Source organism: Lynx canadensis, chromosome B1 (assembly GCF_007474595.2).
Source record: "Lynx canadensis isolate LIC74 chromosome B1, mLynCan4.pri.v2, whole genome shotgun sequence".
Taxonomy (NCBI): domain Eukaryota; kingdom Metazoa; phylum Chordata; class Mammalia; order Carnivora; family Felidae; genus Lynx; species Lynx canadensis.
The window spans coordinates 110,776,638-110,803,595 of record NC_044306.2 but is presented as its reverse complement, the minus strand read 5'-3'; the positions used below and the strand labels follow the sequence as shown (position 1 = coordinate 110,803,595).

General features: G+C 40.8%; 1 protein-coding gene and 2 pseudogenes across 20 annotated transcripts in view; 2 read left to right on the top strand and 1 right to left on the bottom strand.

The window, feature by feature from the left end:
* Positions 1 to 26,958, top strand: part of ANK2 (ankyrin 2) — a 272,404-nt gene that overhangs the window by 69,670 nt on the left and 175,776 nt on the right. The gene's annotated exons all lie outside the window — the stretch shown is intronic.
* On the bottom strand, positions 2,015 to 2,381 carry LOC115512309 (annotated as a pseudogene).
* LOC115511674 lies at positions 10,821 to 11,990 on the top strand (annotated as a pseudogene).

Sequence of the window (26,958 nt, the reverse complement as noted above, 5' to 3'; positions counted from 1 at the left end):
GAGAGGAGGTGGGAGACAATCATCTAGGAGAGTGGAGGGAGAGTGAGTAAGGGTGGCAGAGCATGATTGGAAGGCGGAATTAAAAGCCTACTCAAGGATCGTGACCAGCTAGTATGTACGTGTGTTCTTCTGCAGCCATAGTCAGATATGGACTCAGATGGAGAGTTATATATAACCAGGAATGTGGTTTAGCTAAGCATGTATAGTATAGCTAGAGAAAGACAAAAGAATTGAGGATGCATGCAAAGGAATGAATAAAATGATTCTAAAAGATTGTGCATGCGATGTAGCTCCACTGAGTGAGGAGAGAAACAGGCACTGTGAAAAGGTGAACAGACTGTAGGTGTCAGGCATAGAAGGACTGTTGAAATTAGATCAGTAGATTGGCAAGAGAGTAAATGGTGGTCAAAAGGTCAATGTTCTCAATTGAGATCCGGGGCGGGGGACGGGGGGAGCAGATTATATTATTGGAATGAGAAGGTCTGGAATGTGATGATAGATGTGAGGAGATGATGTAGAGAAAAGGAAAAATCCTTGGCCAAGAAGTCAGGAACCCTTAAGTCCAGAGTTTTAGAAAAATCACTTTTGTATAGGCTGGAGAAAGTGGCAGTGTGTGTGTGTGTGTTGATGATTATAAAGGAGTAAACTAAATCCTATCATCTCTAGTCTTGTCAAAGCCTTTTCTCTCCTTGTATAAGAAGCAGAGGGAATAAAAAGGAAACCTTGTTTTTAGATGGTAACTTCTCCCAAATTCTCAGAAATGAAGAAAATAGATATGTAGAAGAGAATGTTGCAGTCCGTTATTAAAAAGTGGCTGTCTGCTGAGCTGGGCATGATCAGAAGCTACCTGTCTGTTAATGAACCGGCATATGTACATGTATACACCTCAACAGAGGCAATTCTTTTTATTTTCATACTCAGTTTCTCTTCAGCCTCTTCCCTCAGAAATGAAATGTCTTCAAGATAGGGTGAAAGAGTCCAAAATGCAGAAACACAAAAGCTCATAAGGGTACACCTTGGAGCATGTAACTCCTGGCTCCCCCTCCTACCACCATCATCACTACCAAAGAAAAAAAAAAAGAAAAAGAAAGCAAAGCGGGGGGGGGGTGCCTCGATGGCCCAGTTGGTTGAGTATCAACTTTGTCTCGAGTCATAATCTCATAGTTCATGAATTTGAGCCCCTCATCGGGCTCACTGCTGTCAGCATGGAGCCCACTTCAGATCCTCTGTCCCCCTCTCTCTCTACCCCCCTTTGCTCATGCTCTCTCTCTCAAAAATGAATATAGACATTTTTAAAAAAGGGCAAAAATATTTTAAAAAGCCAACATCAATGAAAAAAGAAAGTTCTTTGTACAGGGCAGAGTGGGCAGTGGGGACAGTCTGAAATGAAACCCTGTACCTTAGTGGTATGCAAAGTCATTGCTGGGGTGAGTAAAGAATGCTTGGGAAAGGGGTTTATGAGAGAATTCATGGCATGATGTTTTCTTGAGGAATGAGGAAAGACAGCAGTTGTGCCCATGGCACGTAGAGAAAGGTGGGAGACAGAGAGAGAGAAACAATTTATCAGGGAGTTAAGAATATATCTTCTCAGGGTGCCTGGGTGGCTCAGTCGGTTAAGCGGCCGACTTCGGCTCAGGTCATGATCTCGCGGTCCGTGAGTTCGAGCCCCGCGTCGGGCTCTGTGCTGACAGCTCAGAGCCTGGAGCCTGTTTCAGATTCTTTGTCTCCCTCTCTCTGACCCTCCCCCGTTCATGCTTTGTCTCTCTGTATCTCAAAAATAAATAAATAAAACGTTAAAAAAAATTAAAAAAAAAAAAGAATATATTTTCTCATCCAAAGCAACCACCAGAAGTTTATCAAGAGATTTACTATTCAAGTTCCCTTGGAATTATTAGTTTATTATTATTTTTTAATAAAAACAATCCCACAGCATTCATTGTCATCCAGTAATGACATAAAGGTAACCAAAAGAATAGGAACAAATGTTTTAGAACTATGCTCCCAACAATGGATCTCTCAAAAAAAAACAAACTACATGGTCTTCTCAAGAATTTCTCACTTCATTGATCATTTATAGTTGGAGACACTTTGAAACAGGGTAATATTATCTCCTTTTAGCATGATCCGACCCAGTTGTTTTCTTGACTTTGTTTTAGAATGAATCTCTTCTGCATCATCTAATACAAGGTTCACGTACTCATCAAAATCAATGAGACAGCGCTCTATCTACATGTTCACTTGCTCATAAAACCACACCTGAATCCAAGATCTATTTTGCAGGTATCTGAAGATGAGGTTGATGGGCTGCACCATCACCTTCTGCACTTTTTGACCCTGGCCGTGGTACGCCATGGTGGAAGCTGACAAAGACCGCTGGAATTATTAGTTTAAACATCAAACTAGCAATGGTCTCTACCGCGTTTCTGAAGTATAGCTGACATACAAAGTTATATTAATTTCACATGTACAACATAGTGAGTCAACAATTCTATGCCCTAAGCAATACTTACTGCAACAAGTGTAGGTACATCTGTCACCATACAATGTTCTTACAATATTATTGACATATTACCTATGTATTTTGCATTTCCATGACCTATTTATTTTACAACTGGAAATTTGTACCTCTTCATCCCCTTCAGCTATTTTTCCCATTCTTCTGCCTCCCTCCCCTCCAGCAATCACTTTTGTTCTCTGTATGTATGAGTCTGTTTCTGTTTGTTTTTATTGTTTAGATTCCACATATAAGTGAAATCATCCTGATTTGCCTTTCTCTGACTTATTTCGGGTAACACAATAAGCTTTAGGTGCATCCATGTTTTCTCAAGGGGCAAGGTCTCATTCTTTTTATGGCCGAGTAGTATTTCATTGTAACGTATACTCTAGAGCCCTTTTTAACAACACCTTTTAGTGAGATTTTTTTGTGTTTCTCTAAAGGGGCACTAGATTATTTTTGCTATTTGCATCCACAACTAACAATTTAGCAATATGCAGAAAGCCGCATAAACTGGGAACTTGGAACATTAGCAACACAGGAAAATTAAGAGGTTTATAAAGAAAGGTTCATAAAATATACCAATACAAATATGGCTAAAATTAAACCTAAGGGGAAGAGAGGCTAGCACTGACTTATATGATCATGACAAAGAATGATTACAAACTAGAATTTCAGCTTCAGTGTTGTTGGTCAGTGAAAAGGGCACTCTGTTGGAAAGACTAGGAGACCCAGGATTGGCACATAGTAAGAATCCAATTAATATTTGATAAATAAATAAATAATTGAATGGACACAGACATTTGGCCAGTCACTTAAACTAGTCTGAGTCTCAAATTATCCATTTTTGAAGTGAGAAATAGTAATACCTATGATATCAAATAATAGTTACCTTTGGGGTGCCTTGGTGGCTCACTTGGTTAAGTGTCTGACTCTTGGTTTTGGCTCAGGTCATGATCTCACGGTTCATGTGTTCAAGCCCCATGTCAGTCTCGTGCTGACAGTGCAAGCCTCCTTGGGATCCTCCCTCTCCCTCTCTCTGACCCTCCCCTGCTTGTGCTCACTCTCTCTCTCAAAACAAATAATTAAGCTTAAAAAAATAGTTACCTCTATTGCATGTCTACAATATGCTTATCACTGTACTGCATACTTTATAATCTTCTCAACATCCTTCTCTGTCTCAAAGGGAGACCACTGGGTGCTCAAATTATACATGTGAAAACCCATTGTGTTGTGCACACTCAGGAGACCAAAGTATGGTTCTGACAGTTGCAGTTAGATAGGATTTAATTAAGATGTATGGCCATGATTGATGATTTCACTCAAACTAGAGTAGCTGTATGGACAGGTTTGGGAAAGTACTAACAAGTTTATTCCTTCTAACTTAACCAAAATTGTCATTATTTCTTTCAGATAACTTGTAATTTTGTGTAATGCATAGGAAGGTCTTGGTCATGCCTCCTCAAACATTTATTCTGCTTTCTAGATGGAAGGACCCATGTTTTGTCAGGTTATGTTTACAAACCATCTCTTAAGGCAGTATTTCTTCTCTGTAGAGAGAGGAGACTTTTTTTAGAACCCTGAGAATACATCCATATGCTTCAGTGTGAAAAATACTGCGTTTAAATTTGGGTGTTCCTTTCAGTGATCACTTGGAATCAATTGACACAGTCATAAACATGACCAAGAAATTACCACATGATATTTAATTAAATATCCTCAGAATCCTGAGATCCTTAAGAACACATCAAGGGATTTCAGACTGAGAAAAGCCCCTTTAGATTAAGTGTTTCTCTCAGGATCTAATTTCGTCTTATGCATGTTAATGTTAACCAGCTTTAGCCTCAGAGAGTGAACTTTTCCTGATTGTGTTTACAAAGGCTAGAAATCATTCTGTTTGTACCTGACTTGCCCACGCATTGACTACATTTACTGACAAATGTAGAATAACTGGATGGATTAAGCAGACGCCTATTTACCTCCATATGGTACTTACTATTCATTAGCTCACCCATTGTACGAACATTATTAAAGTATCCTTTTTTCTTATACTAGATACTATATGAGGTGTAGAGCTTACAAAAGTGAATAGGATTTGATTCTTGCCCATGATAAGCCTTGTTGGGAAGATAAACAGAGAACACAAACACAATTGTAAGAAGAACCAAATTTTGTGATTACTCAGAGGATAAACTAAGCCAGCTTGTGAGTCTTAGACAAACCTGAAATTGACACTAGATGAAATTTGTAGGAATCATTTTATAATGATGGAAAGCAGAGTAATGGTATGTTACCTGGAAGACTCCTAAAGCCAACCTTTATTTTGTGGTGACTCTGTCCTCGCTCTCTTCATATTCTTTTAGAGTCCAGGATGCCAACTTCGGCTTGTTTTTAATTAAAGTTGTTTTAAAAAATGAGAACATTAGAAGTCATTGTAATTCTATAATAATATTGCTAACTTTTATATGGGTACCTTCACATGTAGACTTGGTTCCTAGCACAATTTGGCATACCATAAAAGTTCAGTAAATGTTTTAATATGTGAGTAATCGACACTCAATTGTTATTTCACGTTGAATTTAAGCTTCCTCTAGTCTATATTAAATTTAAACTTTGTACCATGTTTTTATCTGAATTTAATATTTAGTACAAAACTGTTTCTTCACTTGTGCCTCATTAGGAGTGGGAGGATGGGGGGGTGCCTGGCTGGCTCAGTCGATAGAGCATGTAAAAAAACCTCTTAATAAACAGGTTGTAAGTTCAAGCCCCACGTTAAGTGTAGAGATTACTTAAAAACAAAAAATCTAAAGAAAAGAAAAAAGAAGCAGGAAGGTAGGGTACATTCTGGAATTGCTATGGAACGTTTTTATGTTCTGTTCTCCCTTCTTGTTTTCCTTCCCTTTGAGATCCTGCCACTCTTTCCCTTTTTTACTTCAGTCTCATCCTTGAGTCCTGGAGGCACATCCACTCGAGGCCACAGCACTAAGGAGTTCTTCCGTTTCATTAAAAAAAAAAAAGTTACTGGTTGATTCTGATATATACTCCTTATCCGTGCTTACCAATTTTGATAAGTTCCATGTTAGAAGGAGAAAATCCAGGTTTTAAAAAAATGTTTATTTTTGAGAGAGAGAGAAAATACGCGCGCATGTTCGCACACAAATGGGGGGAGGGGCAGAGAAGGGGGACAGAGGATCCAAAATGGGCTCCAAGCTGACAGCAGAGAGCCCAATAGTTGACAGCAGAGAGCCTGATGTGGGGCGAACTTACAAACGACAAGATCATGACCTGAGCCAAAGTGCAATGCTTAACCAACAGAGCCACCCAGGTGCCCTGAAAATGCCCTCTTTTAAAATGAGTTGATTGAAATATTAAATGAGTCAGTGATAAATCTACAAAGGCAAGATTTATTCTCTTGTATATTTATTTCCTTTAAAATCTTCTGGAAATTATACCCTCATTACTTGTCGTTTGATCTAAGAACCACAGAATTTTATTACTAAGAAACTTAAAGGATCAACCAATCTAAACCCTTTCCTTAATTTTTACTTTAAATTAAAACTAGCTAAGTTTCACATGGATATGATAATAATATTCTAGAATGCATTATAGAATTCTTTTCTAATTTTGACACATTTGGACACTTTATGTCTAGAAAGGAGATTTCCCTTTAATTACTGACTTACTGTGAGACACTGAGATACTTACTATTCCACAAAATACCAAATAGAATTAATGAGAAATTGAAGTCTAAAGAGAGCTAAATAGGATTATAATGCAGGGTCCATAGATTTTTTTTTTTTTTCAATTCTAGGAGTTAAGGGTATAGTTTCTGAGCTAGAATCACCAGGTAATTCATAATTCATAATGTTCAATTTAAGATTAAGTGAGTTAATGCAATTAAAAGCTTAGAACCAAGCTTGACACTCAAGAATGTTGTATGTTTTAGCTATTTAAATAATTTGCTGCTGACTTTTAAAGTTAATATTTAAATCTCTTTAAACCATGACTATTATAATAAGTAGCTCAAATAATGTTCTTTCTTTGAGCTTCATATAGTATTTTGCTTTAGCATGTGTTAAGTCAAATATGAAGGAAATAGTGTATCTATTATTTCTCATTAAAATTAACCAAAGAATGAGCCCATGTGAAAACAACACTTAAATGAAGAGAGTTAAAGCTTTCTGTCATAAAATAGCAGCTCTTTGAATTTTGTAAAGGATGACTACTAATGGACCAGGTTCTGTCTTTCCTAGGTTTCATTAGTATTGAAAATACCTTCTCTTTAAGATTTTATTTTTTTTAATGTTTAAAATTTATTTTTATTTTTATTTTATTTTGAGAGGGAGAGAGAGAGTGAGTGTGAGTTGGGGAGAGCAGTTCAGGGAGAGAGGAAGAGAACCCCAAGCAGGCCCCATGCTCAGCACAGAGCCAACACGGGGCTTGATCCTACCACCCTGGGATCATGACCTGAGCCAAAAATCAAGAGTTAGACACTCAACCAACTGAGCCACCTAGGAACCCCTAAAGATTTTGTTTTTAAATAATCTCTTCACCCAAAGTGGGGCTCCAACTCACAACCCCAGCATCGAGAGTCACATGCTCCACAGACTGAGCCAGCCAGGCATCCCAGAATCGAAAATACTTATAAAGTAAATAATTTCTGCATAAATTAATAATTTCCCTAGTCCAGGTAAACATTGTACAGTAGACTCAAAAATGCTCAATTCGACTCATTGTATTTAACCAAATATCAGTGATAGAAAACAGGAGTTAGGAGTATATGAATTTATTACTTCTTGCACTTAACCAGGAAATCATAATATTTTACATTTGCATATTATTTTATAGATTCAAAATAGCATAAACATGCATTATTTTATATTCTTTTTTAAAATAACTATCTGACAAAAGCAGAGTGGGAAATTCATCTGTTTTACTAACGAAGAAACTTGAAATTGTGTTGTTAGTAATGGAGGCAAGCTAGGAACCCAGGTTTTGTGTTGCCTCCCCTGCACCACACCCCCTCTCAGAGCCCCGGATGTGCATGCGGTTCAGCAGTGACTTAGTGGATATTTCCAAAGTGAAGAACTCTTCTTTGCCCCATCATCATCCTTCATATTTACATCACAACACCCATCTAAAAATAAGAATTATTAAGTTCAGAAAATTCAAATAAGCATACCATAAAAACCAATCCTCTCTTAGAATGGTCTTTGTGAGCGTTAGCTTTGATCTGAAAGAACATCTACTTTTCCCAACATGCTCGCATGTCTTACCTAAACCTCCTTAGTTTTTTTTTTTTTTTTGCAGTCCAGACCATGCATGTGTACACAGTCTGTCTCTGACACACACATGTGTGTGCATGTATGTGTGTGTATTGTGAAAATTTTCACCAAAAAAACCCCAAAACAAAACAAAATCAACACTTGTTCATCTACTTGCACTGTTTGTCTTTATTCCACTTTATATTTTAAAATGTTGATTGGCAGTCCATTCAATAGATTTTATTTTTTTAAATTTTATTTATTTATTCATTCATTCATTCATTTAAATATAATTTATTGTCAAGTTAGCCACCATAAAATGTATACATTGGTTTGGGGGGTAGATTCCCGTGATTCATCGCTTACATACAATGCCCATTGCTCATCCCAACAAGTGCTCTCCTCAAAGCCCATCACTTATTTTCCCCCCAGCCAACCCCCCCAGTGAAACCTCAGTTTGTTCTCTGTATTTAAGAGTCTCTTATGGTTTGCCTTCTTCTCTGTTTGAAACTATTTTTTCTCCTTCCCTTCCCCTGTGGTCTTCTGTTAAGTTTCTCAAGTTCCACATATGAGTGAAAACATGATATCTGTCTTTCTCTGACTGCCTTATTTCACTTAGCATAATACCCTCCAGATCCATCCACATTGTTGCACATGGCGGGATTTCACTTTTTTCTAATTGCCAAGTAGTATTCCATTGTATATGTAAACCACACCTTCTTTATCTATTCATCAGTAATAGATTTTACAACCCACTTATGCAAAATACCTACCGTTTGAAACTTGATTTACAACTTAATTATTTTAGCTTTACAAACATAAATAGGTAACTCAGATCAAGTTTGGACTTCTGCTCTTCCTCTTTTTAGTGGTGAGGATCTTGAGGCAAATCACCTGATTTCTGAGAATTTTAGGGTCCTTCTTTGTAAAATATAATGTGTGATGTAATATATGTAAAATATAATAATGATATCTATGTCATTGAGTTTCTTATTCTTTGATTCATCAAGTATTTATTTCTCAGCCCCATAACTTCTTCATCCCTCTTGATCTTGGTAAGTTTTGAAGAATTTTCACAAGTCTTTCTTCTTCCAGGCCAAGTCGTCATCATATTTAATGTCATTCTCTATATTTGGGGGATTATATGGTAGAAAGACTTGATAGGGCTGAACAGGGGAGAAAGACCAGTGGCCAAAAAGGGAGCTACTAGCCAGAAGCACTACAGATATCTGGGTGGCCCTGGATCATAGATGATCCTTAGATGAAATGGAGATCGGGAAGTGGACTATACAAAATGATATTTTCAAAGCATTCTTATTCTAAGCATTTTCCCATGTAATGATCAATGAGCTTACAAACTCCAAGCCTCATTGTAAATTAGGAAATACCTTACTAAAAATTCATCTTTTGGGAATTACAAAGAAAGCCTTGAAGATTTGAGAATAACTCACTAATAAAACAAGTTTCCTCTTGGGTCACCCACAGTTTGATTTACTATATTAGATCAAAAACCTTTGAAGACCAGCCAAAGACATGGTAAAATCAGTTAAATTGTATCTGACACATTGTTTGCCTTGCTGTTCCCGATCTTTCCCAAAACTGAATGAATCCTTAATTCCATCACAGTAAGCACTCTTAGTTTAGAGCAGCCACCATGCAAGAGATGGGAAAGGTGCAGCTAGATTATGGCTGGGTGTAACCAGTGAAAATTGGATTGGGAATATATAAACAGGTATTTTTGTTATGAGTTTGATTTTTTTTCATATGTAGGTAATTTGCTAATGTCACTTATGCCAATATAAGTATGAAATTGTAAATCATACTCATAATTATCGTATGTCTAGATGTGGGCATTTTAGTTCCTCTTGAAAAGAACTCCTGGTTTAAGGCATCTCTGACACAGGAGCCCCATTCAGAGTGGGGGTGAGATGGAGATTGGGGGTCAAGTTTCATTTTCTTTTCTCTGTTACTGTCCTTTGTCCCCATTTGCTCTCCCTTTTCCTTCTAATATTTTTCAAGAACTCGTATATTTCAGTTGCCTCCTTCCTAATATTTACATGTTAGTAGAATTAAGGAAGTTAAGGAAGTTAGTTGTACTTTTCTGATATGCATAAGTCAGACTGGAGTACCCTTAACTCAAATGTAAATTTGTAAAGAAGAGAAGCCAGACATTTGAAAAAAATCACAGACAAGTATATGCTCGTGCAGAGGTGGTTTTCAAGTGTGTAACTAATAACTATTTTGGGGCTCTTTGGGGACAGAAAATACATCACATGTCCTTTGCTTCTCCCTTAGAACATAGCTCCTAGGGATGAGCACTTGGTGGGTAGCTGGCACACACTTGCTGATTAGCTGATACCTTCCTAAGTGTTGATGCAAAACAGTTGAATGGATTTCGATGCAAAAATTTAACCTTTATATATGTTTAGCTGTATCTTCTTGAATCTGTTCCTTAACTTTCCCAGATGGACTACTCTATATCTTACCTGTGTGTGCCAGAAATGTAACCGATGCTTGAATGGCTCTGTACAAATTTTTATTGACTATCTGTTCTACCTGAGGTTTCATATGATCATAGTTTTATAGTTTTATATGATCATAGAAAAGCAGTCAATGAGCAAAATATCTCATAAAATCAACAAGAGAAATGGTGACTACAGCTTATTGTAAAACCTGACTGTAAGCAAAATGTTATAATGTTGCTTTATAAAAATTTAATAGAACAAAAATATGACCTTTGATTGAGTAATTTGCACATGGTTTGTTTCAAAGCAGCATTAAGACCTTATTATTTTTTAAAACTATTTAGTATGTTTAATCATTTTAATGATATTATATACAAAAAGCATTATTCCAAAAGTTGTAGAATCAAAGGTGAGAACATGTCTAGGACTTACAGAACTATAAGCCCTTGCTCACAGTAAGAGCTGAATTAACATTTGTTGATTGTTTCAAAAGACTCAAATTCATATTGTTTTTATCAACATTAATTAACATTAAGTCAATATCAAGGGCTTATCAATAGTAACCTGCTGTGCTTGGTTCCCATGCAGTATGTGGCCATGACATTAACTGGTAGGGTTAGCTCCAGGACTCCCGGTGCAGGAGGGCCTGTAGTGCTGGGCGCCAGCACAGGAATCCCGGATAAGAGCAGCAAGGAACGCTTGAAGGAAATGGAGGTGGGGATTTGAACAGGAAGTTCTGAGGGCTCTAGTAACCAGAACCCCCACTGTCATGCCTGCTGCACCCAAGGTCCCCACGGTAGTACTGGTGCAGGTGCCCGTAGCTCCTGTGATTTGCCCAATTATTGTGACCAAAACATTCCAGCACATCCAACAGACTCTTGGACTCATGGTTCCTCCTATGGTCCACTTAGCTTTGGCCCTGGTGATTGGAATCATTTGAGCAGTCTAGGGAGCCCTGTTCCTATCTATGTCATGCAGCTGTGGTCTCCCAAAGGACCCCTATCCTGCATCTGGCTTCATTTGCCACGTACTGCAGAGAGCAGATTACGATCTTAACTCTGTAGTAGGTAGTCTCTCTGCCTCTGGCTTTGCGGGCCCTCCCACCGGTCTTTGTGGGGCCCCTATCATGCTGCCTGGAATGGCCGGCCCACTTCCAGTCTCCATGGGTGCTCTGAGGCCTCCCCTAGAAGGGCCAGCAACACCCTGAGAACTGGGCTTAGGCCTGGCATTGGCCTGAAAGAGAAGGAAGAGGTAGTGGCAGCAGCGGATGGGCTAGACAAGACAAGGAGGCACCCCAGCTGGTGTTGCAGTCACCGGTCTCAGCCAACCAGAGCGGCCCTCTCCCTGCCTTTGCCTGAGCTCTAGCCCCAGCCCCTCCCATTGGAAGTCGGCTCGCACAGTGCATATCTGGACTTTTGTCCCTGAATCTATGGGCCCGGCCACTTTGCCTTGACCTTATGACTTTGGAGGTCCCAGAGGCCCTGGATAAGGACGAAAAGGAAGGAGAGCCAGAGGAATCGAAACGCACCATTTGTTCAGCACCTAGGAGTCCCCCAGCCTGCTGGAGCGGGATGCAGATGATTTCCACATCTTCTGTGGGGATGTGGGCAGTGAGGTGAACCGTGATATCTTGCATACACCTTCAGCTGTTTCCCATCCTTTTTTATGGCTAAGGTGATCTGCGACAAGTCTGAGGCAAGACCAAGGGTTCGTCAGCTCTTAACGACCCCAGCCATCATGCACAGACTATGTGCGTGCCAAGCCTGAGATGAATGGGAAGTAGGTGAGCTTGTGCCCCCCTAACCCACACACCTCCCCATCAAGGGTGGAAGGACCGGTAGCTGGATGTGGTGCAAGAAGCAGAAGGAGAAGAAATCAGACCTAAGATGGGGTCTGTGGCCAGGCACCTACCCCCTCCCTCCTGGGGGGCTGACTCCTTCCCACAGTTCTCTTTGGAAAACCCTCAACAATTCACCCACACATCCTCCCCCAAACCAGTTTCAATAAATTTAAATATAAATTTAAATAAATTAAATTTAAATTTAAATTCAATAAAGGCTAAAACATGGGGCGCCCGGGTGGCGCAGTCGGTTAAGCATCCGACTTCAGCCAGGTCACGATCTCGCGGTCCGTGAGTTCGAGCCCCTCGTCAGGCTCTGGGCTGATGGCTCAGAGCCTGGAGCCTGTTCCCGATTCTGTGTCTCCCTCTCTCTCTCTGCCCCTCCCCCGTTCATGCTCTGTCTCTCTCTGTCCCAAAAATAAATAAAAGTTGAATAAAAAATTAAAAAAAAAAGAAAAAAAAAAAGAAAAAAAAATAAAGGCTAAAACAATGACACACAACTGGTGCTCATAAAGTTTTATTTCTTTATCATTGTCATTGAGTTTTCATTATTCTCATTATCATCATTTTTATAGATAAGACCATTATAAGACAAAGAGGCTAAGTGATTTGCCCAAAGTCACACATCTGGTTTGCAGCAGAGCAAGGACCAGTTTGCATTTCTTACTCCCAATAGCATGTTATTATTTCTGCAGTTGATCACACTGTCTTAAAAAAGGAAGGAAGGAAGGAAGGAAGGGAGGAAGGAAGGAAGGAGGAAGGAAAGGAAGGAAAGGAAGGAAAGGAAAGGATGGAAGGGAAAGAGAGAAGGAAGGAAGGAAGGGAGGAAGAAAGAGAAAAGAAAGAAAGAAAGGAAGAAAAAAGGAAGGGAAGAAAGAAAAAGGAAACACATTCAGTCAGGTGTGTACAAATGATAAACATTTAACCTTTTAACAACCTTAAAAGGAAAGATTCCCAATGAATGACAATAAATGCTCTTCCAATGTCTCATACTTTTTTTTTTTACTGTGTATTTATCTGTTTTCCTCCAGATTTGCTTCAGTAGAGTTATAACACCAACACCTTTTATTCTCAAGCATGCTGAGGATATCAATTCAGCTTTTAGGCTACTATTTCTCAGGTTTAATTTATTCTTAGATTTTCCACTTGTACTTTTGTTTTTGATTTTTAAATGATTTTACATTTTCTTCTAAGTTTTTTTCCAAACTGTTGGTCAGTATGTTGAGCCACTGAGTAGCTAATTAGAATCAGCAACCGTGTTAATCAAAGTATCCTTGCTGTCCATAAATCTTGTGAGGTAGGGAATACATCAAGCTCAGTGAAAGCACTTGGCATAGTGCTGTTGTAAGATACAAAAGATGTGAAAAATTAAAAAAAAAAATTTTAATGTTTATTTGTTTTTGAGATAATGAGAGAGACAGAGTGCAAGCAGGGGCGGGGCAGACAGAGGGAGACACAGAATCTGAAGCAGGCTCCAGGCTCTGAGCTGTCAGCCTAGAGCCCCACACGGGGCTCAAACTCACGAACCGTGAGATCATGTCGGACGCTTAACCGAATGAGCCACTCAGGCGCCCCAAGATGTGAAAAAATTTTAAAGTTTTGGTGGCACTACATGTACATACATACATACACTCCCATGTACTGTCATTCTGACATCATTAAAAATGAAACAAGATAAAAGCAAAACCAAGTAAAAAGAGGGATAGAGAACTTGTGGTAATTAATTCTGATGAATACTGAATTTATTTTGTGTTTCCTGGAAACTAGTGAAAAAGGCAAACATATGGATTTATGCTGTTTTCCTAAATTCAAGTTTAGTAAAAAGAAGCATAGAGGGTTTTCCTATTACTAAACTTTTCCCTGTTATTAAATTCAACAATAGTTAATCCAGAAAATCCATATAAAACAAACACAAGGATATAAATATTGTTCAAATGGACATTTCTTATATTCACTTGACATATAAGCCAAATATGTAGTAATATTTTATAATTCAGTGAAGCCATTTCTGTAGGGAATACAGATAACATACTCCAGGTACATTGTTTCCTGGTGATCTAACTGAATGTCTAACCTGATATTAATTTAAGAGAATGAGTAGTTATTGTTTCTGTTAAATATGAATTGTTTCAGAAGACTCTTTGGCCAGAACCCAGTAAGCTCACGGTGAGTGTTCTAATAAATACAGAAACTGACAATATTTTATGTTTTGGTTATGTGCCTCAAACACTTTATGTGTGGGAAGCACTATTCAGAAAGTTCTAGAACCTGCCCTGTGTTTGCACTCAAATATAAAAGATCTGACTAGTTGGGCATGTCCACCTCCTTATTCCCTCACTTGGCAAAGTGAAGAATACCCAACAACAACGTACCGTCCTTTGAAATGTAGGCCAATATTACTAACTGACCATGATAAGCCAAAGTATGTCAGTGTGGCTCCAGTGGGAAATCTGAATTTTAGAAACATGACCTCAGGGACTCACCAAAATGGGTTGACTGCAAAACATATTCTCTAGGAGTTAGCCGAGTTGTACTATTAGATGGGATTATTTATCACCTTTCATTTAAACGTGATTAATTTACATGTTAGCTCATATTCGCCAGATAAAACTTTTTTCTTTTAAGTCTATTGATGCTGAGCTGCTTTTTCTAATAACAATTACCCAGCATATTCAATTGCTAATTAAACCTATTTTTGGTTAGAAAGTCCAGAAACAAAACATTAAGCAGAAAGTTGCTTGTCTTCTGATTCCTACGGCTAATTCAATAGGATAACAATAACGTGATAGTCCCAATTTGATTGCATTTTAAAAGAAGGCAGATTAAAAATTTATAGCATTTATAACTAGAATGGCACCCATCATCTGTCTTTATATCAACTCTAGTTTCAGTAGAGTTAGTATTACAGAAATCTTAAAGACCCATGTATGTCCTGAATTCAATTTATAGCTTATATAGGGTTTACAAATTATTCCCTCATATAGAAATTTTAATCACATTCTTGATGATGTTTTCAATAAAATGCAACTAAATTTCAGTGATTTGTAGTAGGATCTCTGTGCTTCCAAAAAGGGTGCTTTTCCTTAGAAAATTCTTTTAAATTAGAGCCTCAGCTTTGTAATCAATAAAGAAGAAAGCTAACCCTTTTATTGAGGACATGTTTTATCTTGTTCTGTGGATTTAAATGTTTTGCTTATTTTGTGAAAATGAGGTCAACTACATTTTGAAATGGTGAAAAGAAAACTGGAGTAAACTAAGGTAAATAGTTTGGCATTGGAGTCTTCTTTAAGATAACTTCTGAATATATTTAATTTAAATATATATTTAAAGGCGCCTGAGTGGCTTAGTCGGTTAAGCCTCCGGACTCTGGATTTCTACTCAGGTCATGATCTCAGTTTGAGAGTTTGAGCTCTACAATGGGCTCTGTGCTGACAGAACAAAGCCTGCTTGGGGTTTTCTCTCTCTCCCTCTCTCTCTGCCTCTCTCCCTGCTCACACGTGCACAAGTGCACTCTCTCAAAATAAATAAAGGTAAAAAAATAAAATAACTATATATTTGAACTTTATAAGTTTTTAGACAGTGTCAGCTATATTATATTTGAGATAGTGTCTTATTAGCCTTGTCAATTTTTTTATAAAATGTTTTCCCAACATTTATTAAAACACAAAAATAGAAACTGTGTTCTAATGGTCTGGGCTACCATAAGTTATAGCTTTCGGCTGAGGTGGTACTATAGAGTTCAAGGAGAAAGATCTCCCAGAGGGGAAATTGAGAAGAGTATTATAAATCCTTTAAACATCAGAGAATTGGCCACTCATGGAATTGAAGAAAATTTGATACCTTTTTAAACATCTTAATTCTCAAACTTTTCTATTTTAAATTAATAGAAAGTTATACTCAGAATGCCACTGTTGAAATCACTTTCAAGCCAGTCTACACCACCCATTTTAAGCGATAAAGGGTTGATGATTAGTTAACAATGAGGTTTTGGAGTGGTGGTGGCGGTTGGGAGCCTACGGCCAAGAAAGAATTCTTGAAGATATCTTTGGTGCAAAAAGGGTGATTTTATCAAAGCAGGGGAATAGGACCCTTGAGCAGAAAGAGCTGCACTGGGGTTGTGAAGGGTGACTGCTTATACACTGTGGGGTTGGGGGAGGTAAGGTCAGGAGCAAGTTTCTTAAAGGGATTTCCATATGCTCAAGAGGTCACAGATAACTGGAGGTCTAGCTATAGTGAAGCTAAGGTTGTTTTTCCCTTTAGTAAAGCATTACCCTTAAGACAGTAGGGAGTTCCTGGGGCACCTGGGTGGCTCAGTCGGTTGAGCATCCGACTTCGGCTCAGGTCATGATCTTGTGGTCTGTGAGTTCAAGCCCCGTGTCCGCCTCTATGCTGACAGCTCAGAGCCTGGAGCCTGCTTCAGATTCTGTGTCTCCCTCTCTCTCTCTCTCTCTGCCCTACCCTGCTCATGCGCTGTCTCTCTCTCTCTGTCAAAAATAAATAAACATTAAAAAAAAATTAAAAAAAGACAGTAGGGAGTTCCTGGAGATTAGGCTATTGATAAGATTGCCCTTTTCTTTTAATATTACTAAGATACTTGTAAGCTGATGGAGACTATCAGTTTAACCATTTGTTTTCTGTCCTTTTCTTTGTTCTTGGGTAGCCAGGAGTGCCTGAAGAATGTCACACATATCCCACCTGGGTGGGGGATGTGCTAGTTTGTGCTTGGCCCTCAGCTTGCCTTGTGGTCCCTCAACAGTTAATAATACTTGACTCTTTTTTTTTTTTTAATTTTTTTTTTCAACGTTTATTTATTTTTGGGACAGAGAGAGACAGAGCATGAATGGGGGAGGGGCAGAGAGAGAGGGAGACACAGAATCTGAAACAGGCTCCAGGCTCTGAGCCATCAGCCCAGAGCCCGACGCGGGGCTCGAACTCACGAACCGTGAGATCGTGACCTGGCTGAAGTCGGACGCTTAACTGACTGCGCCACCCAGGCGCCCCAATACTTGACTCTTTATAAAGCTTGTAAACAAGATTACCTGTAGATATATCCCATATTGTAGAATTTTAGACATAAATGACGACCAGATTCAGGCCATTGTACCTTAGAGATATTGACCATTGGGGAGCCATATTTTTCAGTTCACATTATTTATTTATTTTTTTAAATGTCATTTAAGAGAGAGAGAGAGAGAGAGAGAGAGAGAGAGAGAGAACAAGTGTGGGAAGGGCAGAGAGGGGGGGAACAGAGGATCTGAAGCAGGCTCCGTGCTGACAGCAGCAAGCCTGATGTGGGGCTCAAACTCATGAACCACGAGATCATGACATGAGCTGAAGTTAGACACTCAATGAACTGAGCCACCCAGCACCCCTCCAGTTCACATATTTTAAATATAAAACTGCTGTCAAACCATCTGACTTTGGCATGCAGTGATATTGCTGGTAAATGTTTAACAACTGGCTCTCTGGAGTGGGAGGGAGGGGAACCCTGATACATATTATTTGTTGACTTGCATAGTAAAACATTTCCATGACAGTATAGGAAGACATGATTCTGAGAAATATTAAATTAAATTAAATTAAATTATTAAATTAAATATTAAAATTAATAAAGAACTAAAAGAGAAATCACTGGCAATACTGAGAATATTGAGGAGATGCTTTATTCTTCTCTTCCCTGTCCTCCTCCTTCTTCAACTGATTACAGCTCAGAGCCATGGGCTTAATCCAGGAAAACTTTGTAACTGGGGTGCAGGAGTATAAGAGCACCTGGCTCTGGGGTCCCAAATAGACCAGGTTTCACCACTTGCCTCCAATAAAATCCAAAGACAGAGAACTGGTGGTGAAACAAGAAAGGAATTTATTTCAGTGAGGCCAGAACTGGAAAGACAGGGGACTAATGTCTCAATGACTGTCTCCAAAGTGCTGAAAATACTTCCAGGTTTATACCAGGAAAATATGGAACAGAAGTTGGTGGGTGCGTGTAGATGAGCAATGTAGTTCAGGTCCATCGTTGTCTTGGGGTCAATCATGTTTTCTGTCCTTTTCTTTGGATCTCTCTGGTGTCAGGTCATAGCAGTTGTATTGCTTGAGGGGTGGTTTTGGTTCCCATCACTGGATGCTTTGCCCACCGAACCTTTTGCCCGAGTTAAAAGATAAGCTGGAAAGAATCAGAAAGTACAGACTGAAGTCAAAATGGAGGTAGTTCAAGTCCTTTTTTAATTTGATCAATTTGGGGTGGTTAAAGAGCTCTGGAGAACTTAAGGTGGGAAATCTTCTATGTTCTCTCAATTGGGAATTTCAATTCACAGGTTAAACTCTTCTTTTAATTTACATAAGCATTGACATCAGATAAAATAATCACTAAAAAGTAAAAGTCATCCAGTGAGAAAATTCTAATGGGATATAGAAGTTGACAAAAAGAAATTTTTTTCAAAAGCTAAAAGAGAATTGCAGAGGAGCAAATAAAATGATTCCCCATTCTTCCAGTCGTGGAGAGGAAGGAACTTCATAAAAAATGGATCAACACAGAAGTATCAGCTTCATAAAGAATGGATCGCAGTCAGTTAGAGCATGCAACTCTTGATCTTGGGGTTGTGAGTTCAAGCCCATGTTGGGTGGAAGAAAGGAAGAAAGAGTGGATCAACACAGAAAGTCATATATGAAGAGGTTTTATTATTTGAAGAAGCCAACTGTTGCCCCTTATGTAAGAACTTATGGAATTATATGGCATGAGATTTTAGAAAGAAAATAATGTAACTGAACCATTGTGAGTTCTCTCCTTGGTGAGTCACAGACACACCATGTGGACTTGTTGCACCAAGTAAGCTTAATTTGCAGCAAATAAGGTGGTCATGAGGAATAACTTTCAACCCAAAAGGGTGAATGGATTCCTTTTATTTAGGATTAGGATGAGTATTTGGGTAGGGAAGCCGTGTCATATGTAAAGGTGGGAATAAGGCCATTTATGCACCTTAAGGAAACTTGCCTATATGTGCACTGTATGTTATGTAAATTAGGCTTATACTCCTCCTTGGGTGGAAATTTTAGTATTATCATAGGGGTAAGTCACACACAAAGTCGGGACACTGAGGCTTTTCTTTCCAGGAAGCAGCTTTATTCATGCCAGGGTGGGATCATCGGGCTAAGACCCAAAAGGCTGAGCCCCAAGCACGGCGGCGGGGGGGGGGGGTCACCTTTTGTACAATTTTCTTTCCTTTGTCTCCCATAAATGGTAAAAAACAGTCTGAATGGGCGGTCTATATTACAGAGTCATGAGGAATGTCGCACACACACATAACCAGGTTGCCTTCCCTTGTCTTGAGGTTTTCACCACATTCCTTATGGAAGGACTCTACCACATTCTCTCCTTTGATGCTTGGACCCCCTATTTTTGGTCAAAGAACATCACCTTGGTTTAGAGGTTTATGTTTCCATAACATCATCACATGTGTGGCTGCTTTCCTTTTGACCATTACCTCAATGAGGCTGGAGACAGACTGTAAAAGTAGGGGAGCTAGGCAAGGCAGGATTAAGCAAGCTCCCCAGGTCAAGAGAAAAATACTTATGAGGGTTTGGAATCCCCTGCAAGTTGAAAATAAATCCTCCTAATAACTCTCCAGGGCCCCAGCCTTTCCAGGTCTGGACTGGGACATGAGCAACCTTTCTCATTCGATCTGTGATCTCCTCTATGACTTTTCCTTTATCATCTATCTGTAGGCAGCAGTTACTCAAGTTAAACTTTCCACAAACTCCTCCCTCAGAAGCAAGCAAGTAATCTAAAGTCAAGCGATTTTGATAGATACTATTGTGCATTTTGGTTTCCTGCTTGGCTAGTGAGTTAAGAGCTCTGACAGTTTCATTGTTTATAATTTCTACAACTGCTTGCAGTCTGATTATGCGGTGTAGCATGTAAATAGGAGTGTGGTAGCCCCAGGACCCATCCTCTGCCCAGGTGGCAGGGCCATTTTGGATTACACACTTGGGAGGCCATTCATCATCTTTCCAGTTACCAGTTGTTAGGGCTTGTCATTTCCTTTGAGTCTCCCAGTCCCCATACACTTGGACTCTCAAATGTTCCACTCTGGCAAGTGGGAGCAGGAAGAAAGATGGACAAAGAGTTCCCAGCACACATGACCCTGACCATCATGAGGAAAGTACTTTTTAGGTTGTCCTTCCACATATCCAGTGTAGTTCACCTGGGCCCCGCCATTCAATGACTGCATTGACATTGTCCTAGGCCTCTTGGAGATAAGAGAATTTAGAAAAGGGGTTGGGACCTGCCTCAAGGTGATCTGGCAACTCCCACCATTGGGTTTCCTAGGAAATTGAGTTATAAAATCTTTGGTCTAATGTTAAATGTCCAACATAGATGGTCAACTTTCTTCCCCACCGGGCAAGGCAGTTTTTCCCAACAATTGAGGTTTTGAGGAGCCAAACCCTGGTAGTAGGACTGGGGCATTCTGTTCCATTATAAGGTTCACAGGGATCTAATTCTCTAGCCTCCCATGGCCATTGATTCCCCATGTTGGTTTCCCCATGTATATAGCAAGAAGAGATCTTCAGAGTCTGGGCTATAGTCTCTGCTAGGGTTAGAAACAAGTTCCATACTGTGACTGAAATGGGAGGGTGGCTACTTCTTATTTCTTCACAGAAGGAGTGGAAGACTTGGTGGGATGTGGTTGGATGAGCAGTAGTGACTCTCTTGAAATATAGCACAGTCCCTGGGCCTCTGTCTCACCTGTGAAACTGGATGCCAATTATCCTGGGTTATAGATGGTAAAATTAACAGGGTTATAGGTTGACTGATAACCTGATATAGGAAGGAGTGCTGTTGTGCCTTCTTTTTTCCAAGTAGCCCATGAAACACAGCTCCAGCTGGGGCATACAAACTCAGGTGTATAGGCACATAAACCATTTTCTTCACAATGTATTTGTCAATGAGTTGTTTTTTCCACTCCCGATTTAAGCCTCTGTATGGTATATCATGAGTCCTTGGGCCCTCTATGACAAGTGCCTGCTTTTTTTCATATGACAGATGCCTCTGGGCCAATACCTATAACTGCACGTATGTCAAACAGCATTGACACTGGTCCTTTTGGGTTAGTAATTTGTGTCCAGCTGACCAAGCTCCTTGCCCCACCTCTTGGTAGGATTGGACTTCTAACCAATCTTCACTGGGGGAGTGTTGTGGGTCAAAGCAAGTGTATTGACTCTCCCATTGGCAGATAGAATAGGTGGTCTTATTGTGTCTGCAGGACTTTTCCTTGGCATGAGAAACAGGTATGGTATAGTAAAGTCCAAGTGACTCCCTGGCCTGACCTGGTTATACAAATATGTGGGTCACATGATGAGGAATCTAGGCTATGCTTCAGAGTCAAGGGATGTATAAATCTTGGCTCAATGTAGTCTTTAGATCTGTTCAGCCAATATGGATTTCCTGATGGAACCGCTTGACAAAAGCTGGAGCCAGTGCCTCAGGAATTGCTACAGAAGGGGTCCAGATTAGAAGCAACCGATACCAATGAAGCATCCTATCCACAAAGGGAAGGTGAGTGCTAACAGAAACCTCTCACCACACTTTCAGCCAGCCTCTGCCAATCCTATGGTGAAAAGTAGAGCAAGAATCACAATAACAGCAAGAAACAAGGGGGACAGTGCATCACAGTAAGGAAACAAATATAGAAAATAAGGACAGTCTATTTGTTCCATCGGATCGTTGATTCTTCAAGCTTCTGCCGTGCGTAGATTAGTCAGCTTCCGGACTGACTAAAGCAGGGCTTCAGTCTCCTGGAGCCTCTGAAGTCACAGATTGCTTCTTCCGTGTGGTCAGCTTGCACAGCATTGATGGCTCAGGAATGCACTCCAAGTTTCGAGATGCCAGCTTCACTCTGCTGTGATGAATCCAGGGACCCACTTCGGCTACCTTTACTGAACTAGGGGTGGACAAGATGACAGTAAATGGGCCCCTCCAGAGGGGATATAGGGGTTGGACATTCCACTCCTTCACCCATACCCTATCTCCTGGTTTAAAGGGGTGAGCCTGTCTGGTCAGACTCACAGGTAATCACTTCCTAACCCAGTGGTGTAAGGTGGTTAGGGTAGAGCCAAGGGCTTGCATCTGTTGCCTTAGGGTTAGATTGCCTATCTCGTTTAGATCCCCCCTTATGCCCTTGATAATGGGGGGAGGGCACCCATAAAGGATTTCATAAGGGGAGAACCCTGTCTGCTTAGTGGGACTACATCTGATTCTTAACAGGGTGATTGGCAACACCTGGTCCCAGTGTAGGTGGGTTTCTTGACTTAGTTTACTTAATTGCAGCTTCAGGGTTCTGTTCATTTGTTCCACCTTCCCAAGAGCTCTGAGGTCGGTATGCCATGTGTAACTTCCAGGTGATTTTTAACCCTTTAGCCACCAGCTGCACCACCTCAGCCATGAACGCTGACCCATTGTCTGATCCTATAGTGATAGGGATCTTTTAGAAGTCGGGCCACTTCATGTGCCTTTTCTGTGTGAGTAGGGAAGGCTTCCACCCAGCCTGAGAAAGTGCACACAAAGACCAACAGATATTTATAGGCTTGTACCTGGGGAAGCTCAGTGAAATCCACCATCATATTTTCAAATGGGGCTCCCCTGACACTCTGCACCCCAGAGGTGGCCTTGGGTCCTTGATGTGGGTTATTCCGGGCACACGTTTCACATTGCTCACATACTGCTTGGGCTATGCTGAAGAGTCAAGGGATATAGAAATGTTGGCTCAATGTAGTCTCTAGATCTGTCCAGCCAATATGGATTTCCTGATGGAACGGCTTGACAAAAGCTGGAGCCAGGGCCTCAGGGATTGCTACTTGGCCGTCTTCAAATTTCCACCATCCACCTGGGAGTTAGCTTCCATTTTCAGTCAGTACCAGGTACTTTCAAGTTGTGAGTAATTAGGGTCCCATTCTGCCAGTGGACTAGGGAACAGTGCTGCGGTTAAAGCTGCTGATTCTGCTGATCCTTTGGAAGCCACAAGCTTTGCCTCTTGGTCTTACCATTTCCCTATGCAGCCGAGGTGTCTCCCCTTTGATGTCCCCAAAAATGCATGATAGCCACTCGTTTAGGGGCCCACACAGTATCTAAGAGTTCAAGGATTTCCTTACCATACTTTATGGCTTTCCTCCTGAGTTTGTTAGACCCTTCTCTTTATATAAATCCCCGTGGTGAAGGCATACTTAGAGTCTGTGTATATACTAACACGTATCCCTGCCTCCAGGCAGGTTAGCGCAATGAGCTCTGCCTTCTGTGCCAAAGTCCCCTGACCTACGAATGACACGTTGACCATCTGCTGGTTAATGGGCGCCTCTAGATCAAAAGGGGTGTTGAGACGAAAGCCCTCACATAGTCTTCGTAGAACTGGCTTGGGCTCTCCTCGGGTCCATGGAGTACTTCAGATGTTTTGCTCATATTTATGGCCTTTCACCCCCACTTTCTTCATGCCATTTAGAAGGGCTTCTTGATACCATTCAGTCCTTGTGAGCCCTCTGTCTACACTTGAGTCATTTGGGTCCCATTTGGGGTCCTCCCCAGGGAAGTGGGCCCGAGCATACACCTGAGTGTCTAGTGACCCAGTGGGGCATTCTCCTCTAACCATTTTAGGGCTGCCTGGGTAATTTGGTAACGTTCCTCCATGGCAAAGGGGGTCAGGAGGAGTTGGTGGCAATCCATCCAGGCAGGTTTTTGGGTTTCAATTATGGACTGCATTAGTTCAATCATAGTCTGGGGCTTCTCCGTATAGGAGGGAGTATGGTATTTCCAATTTAGGAGGTCTGTAGTGGTAAAGAGTTGGTGCACAAAAACATGCTGGCCTCCTCAGATCTGGCCTTCCTGATCATAATAGATGGATCCCCTAGTTTCCCCTCAGTGACATCTGTAGGGCTCCCTGGTGTTGTTTCAGGGAGGGACTGTCACCCTTGGCCTGATATTCTTATCGCCTTCCAGGAAGGGTGTATGGGGTTAGGACTGGTGATCTGGGAGAGCTGGCCACATCTAGAGAGGCCGGTGGTGCTAGAGGTGGGGAATGAGGCCTCAGGACTAGGGGCAGGCTCTGTTGGGGTTTCTGCAGCTGGGATGGCTGGAGGCACAGATGGCAGTGGGGCACATGGCAGTAGGGTCCCTTCGGGCCCTCCCAACAGTATGGGCTTTTCAGTTTTGGGTTGGCATTTGGAGGAAGCCACAAGCCATCATAACTTTACAGCTCTCTTCAATACACACTTTTAGTCAAGGCGGCCGGTATAGGACTAGGTCTTGCCAACAGTCAATGTAAGGAAATTGGTCCGGGTGGCCTGGATCCTGCACAATGACTCTGAACACTCGGCCAATTAGTTCCTTCTCAAGTGAGCCCTTAGAGGGCAAGCCCACCCCAAACGATGGCCAATCAATTTCACAGAATGTCCAGAGCTTTCTGGGAGTTAATTTCACACCATAATTTCCTGAATATCCTTTTTGAAATTCCTCAACATACATTCTAGGGGAGTCAGTTTTCTCTTCTTTCTACCCATTTCATCCCCCTAACTGGCAACTTTCATGCACAAGAGAGGGCTAGGGGGAAGGGAGGGACAAATTTGGAGAGGATCCACACCAACTTTGTCCACTTTCGGCTGCTCTCCTCTCGGAGATATTTCAGGCACCTCTCTTAGCCTTGATGGGTTCAGTATCAAGCTCTGACCCAGATCAGACTCCCCAGGAAGTCTGACACCACCCTAAGCTGTATGAGGTCACCAAGGAACTGTGGATGGGGACTCAATACTCGCTTTGGCCCATTGGTCAGGTTGGAAACTTTCTGCTGTTTCTCATTCATACACAGTCACATAGTGACTGTGCCCAGCATCTTAGAGTTGGTTTTGTTCCTTATGGAAATATTCAGGCAGCTCTGGGAAGTGATCAGGCTCTCCTTCTATCTCTTAGGGGCAGGTATACCAAAATGAATCCAGGTTCTTACCAGTCTGATGGGCTGTGCTCCCTGAGCTGGTTCCTGGGCCTCGCTGGGTTCCTTTGTGTATCCGGGGCCCTTACCCCAGCATGACAGGAGGGGCTAGTCTCCTATGGATCAAGCGGTCCACTGGTGCCAGGCAAGGTCACCTCTCCTGGTGCCCCAAGCCCCGGTGACAAGGGAGGTGAAACGCTGTGTCTGCCTCCTGGGCAAGCCCCCACGTAATGTAGCAGTGAGTCACACACGGAGTGGGGACACCAAGGCTTTTCTTTCCAGGAAGCAGCTTTATTTGTGCCAGCACTGGATCATCAGGCTAGGATCCAAAAGGCTGAACCCCAAGCGCAGTGGTGGGGGTGGGTGCCTTTTGTACAAGTTTTGCTCCTTTGTCTCCCATATATGGTAACATGCAGTCTGCATGGGCGGTCTATGTTCCAGAGTCGTGAGGAATGTCGCCCTTGAGCACATAGGCAGGTTGTCTTCTCTCCTCTTGAGGTTCTAACCACATTCCTTATGGAGGGGCTCTACCACATTATAATGAGGTAAAGTCAGTTGTTTATCATTCTAGAAGTCACTCTGAGGCCTGTCTATGCAGGCACAAGTGGGGAGTTACACTCAAACTGGTCTGGGTGGTCTGGTGGCTAGAGGTCTCATCAGGGTAGTCCCATGGCTCAAGGAGTGGTTTCAGTTTCTAGTTGCCTGAGTTAAGAGATAAACTGGAAAGAAGAACTTAAAGAAGAATGTGGTAAAAAGATTGATGAGTACAAGCAAGTGGGCAGTGAAGGTCAGGTCTTAGGGTCTAGCTGGTGACGATAACAATTCCAGTGCAGAATAAGTCCAGTTGTTCTATGGGTAGGCCTTAAGCACTTGGAAAATATATCTCCAAACCAATAATCTCTAGTCCCACTTGGATAAAAATCCTGATATATGGAAAGCTTATAAACTTTAGGGACTACTCAGTCTTTTCCATTCAAATATATTACATAGGTTTGATTGTTTATAAATGTAGACTTTACCAAAATATTCCCTCTATGCTCTCTTTAGATTCATTCATTCATCCAACAATATTTATCAAGTAGGTACTATTTATCAGACCTGGGGCAGACAGAGTGTTAGGCAAATCACTGGATTAGATGTCTCAGAGGCCCTTTCAAACCTCTCAGGTGGAAACTTCAGATGGAGGCAGAGACAAAAACTGAGAAAAAGGAAAGGCAACTTCTTATAATAAGCATCTTAACATGTAAATATTTAATATTTAAATCTTCATTTTAAATATTAGTTGGCTAGGCCATCTAACAACTCCCAGTGATCAGCAGATTTGATTCTTACTTACTGAAGTAACAGATCCAACTTAAAAAACATTTATGTAATGGCTTATCTTACAGAGTAAAAGATTTCTTCCAGTAAACAACTTAGGCCAACTAATCAAATGTCATGCTGAGGTATATATAGAATAAAAGATTATCAGAAAAGTTACAGGCTCTAAAATATCAGGTTAATTATCTCCTTAAAAATTCCTACCCGAAGATCATACTGCTTGTCCTTCATTGTGTCAGAATGAGTTTACTATTTGTGAAGTGGTTTTTACATCTATTAAAATTAAGTACTTCCACTTCCCGTTACCAAAGGGACTGGGTGTTGAATAACTCAGAAAACAACTTTGGTCTGGTAAAGGGAGTGGAAAATAATTTTGGTTGAATCATTTGTGTTAGTTAATATAGTTATCATTTTTTGCATGCTGGTAGGACACGGGAGTCATAAAAGTGTCTTTATCAAGCTTTTGTTATATTGTTGATTAATTCGTTAAATTTTCTAGGAATAACGTATTTTGAAAGTACTTTAATTCTTATTATTTTATGCCAGTAAATATATAGAAACCATGACATGCGTGTATTGATGGTCAACTATATCAGCTGCTCAGAGTTAA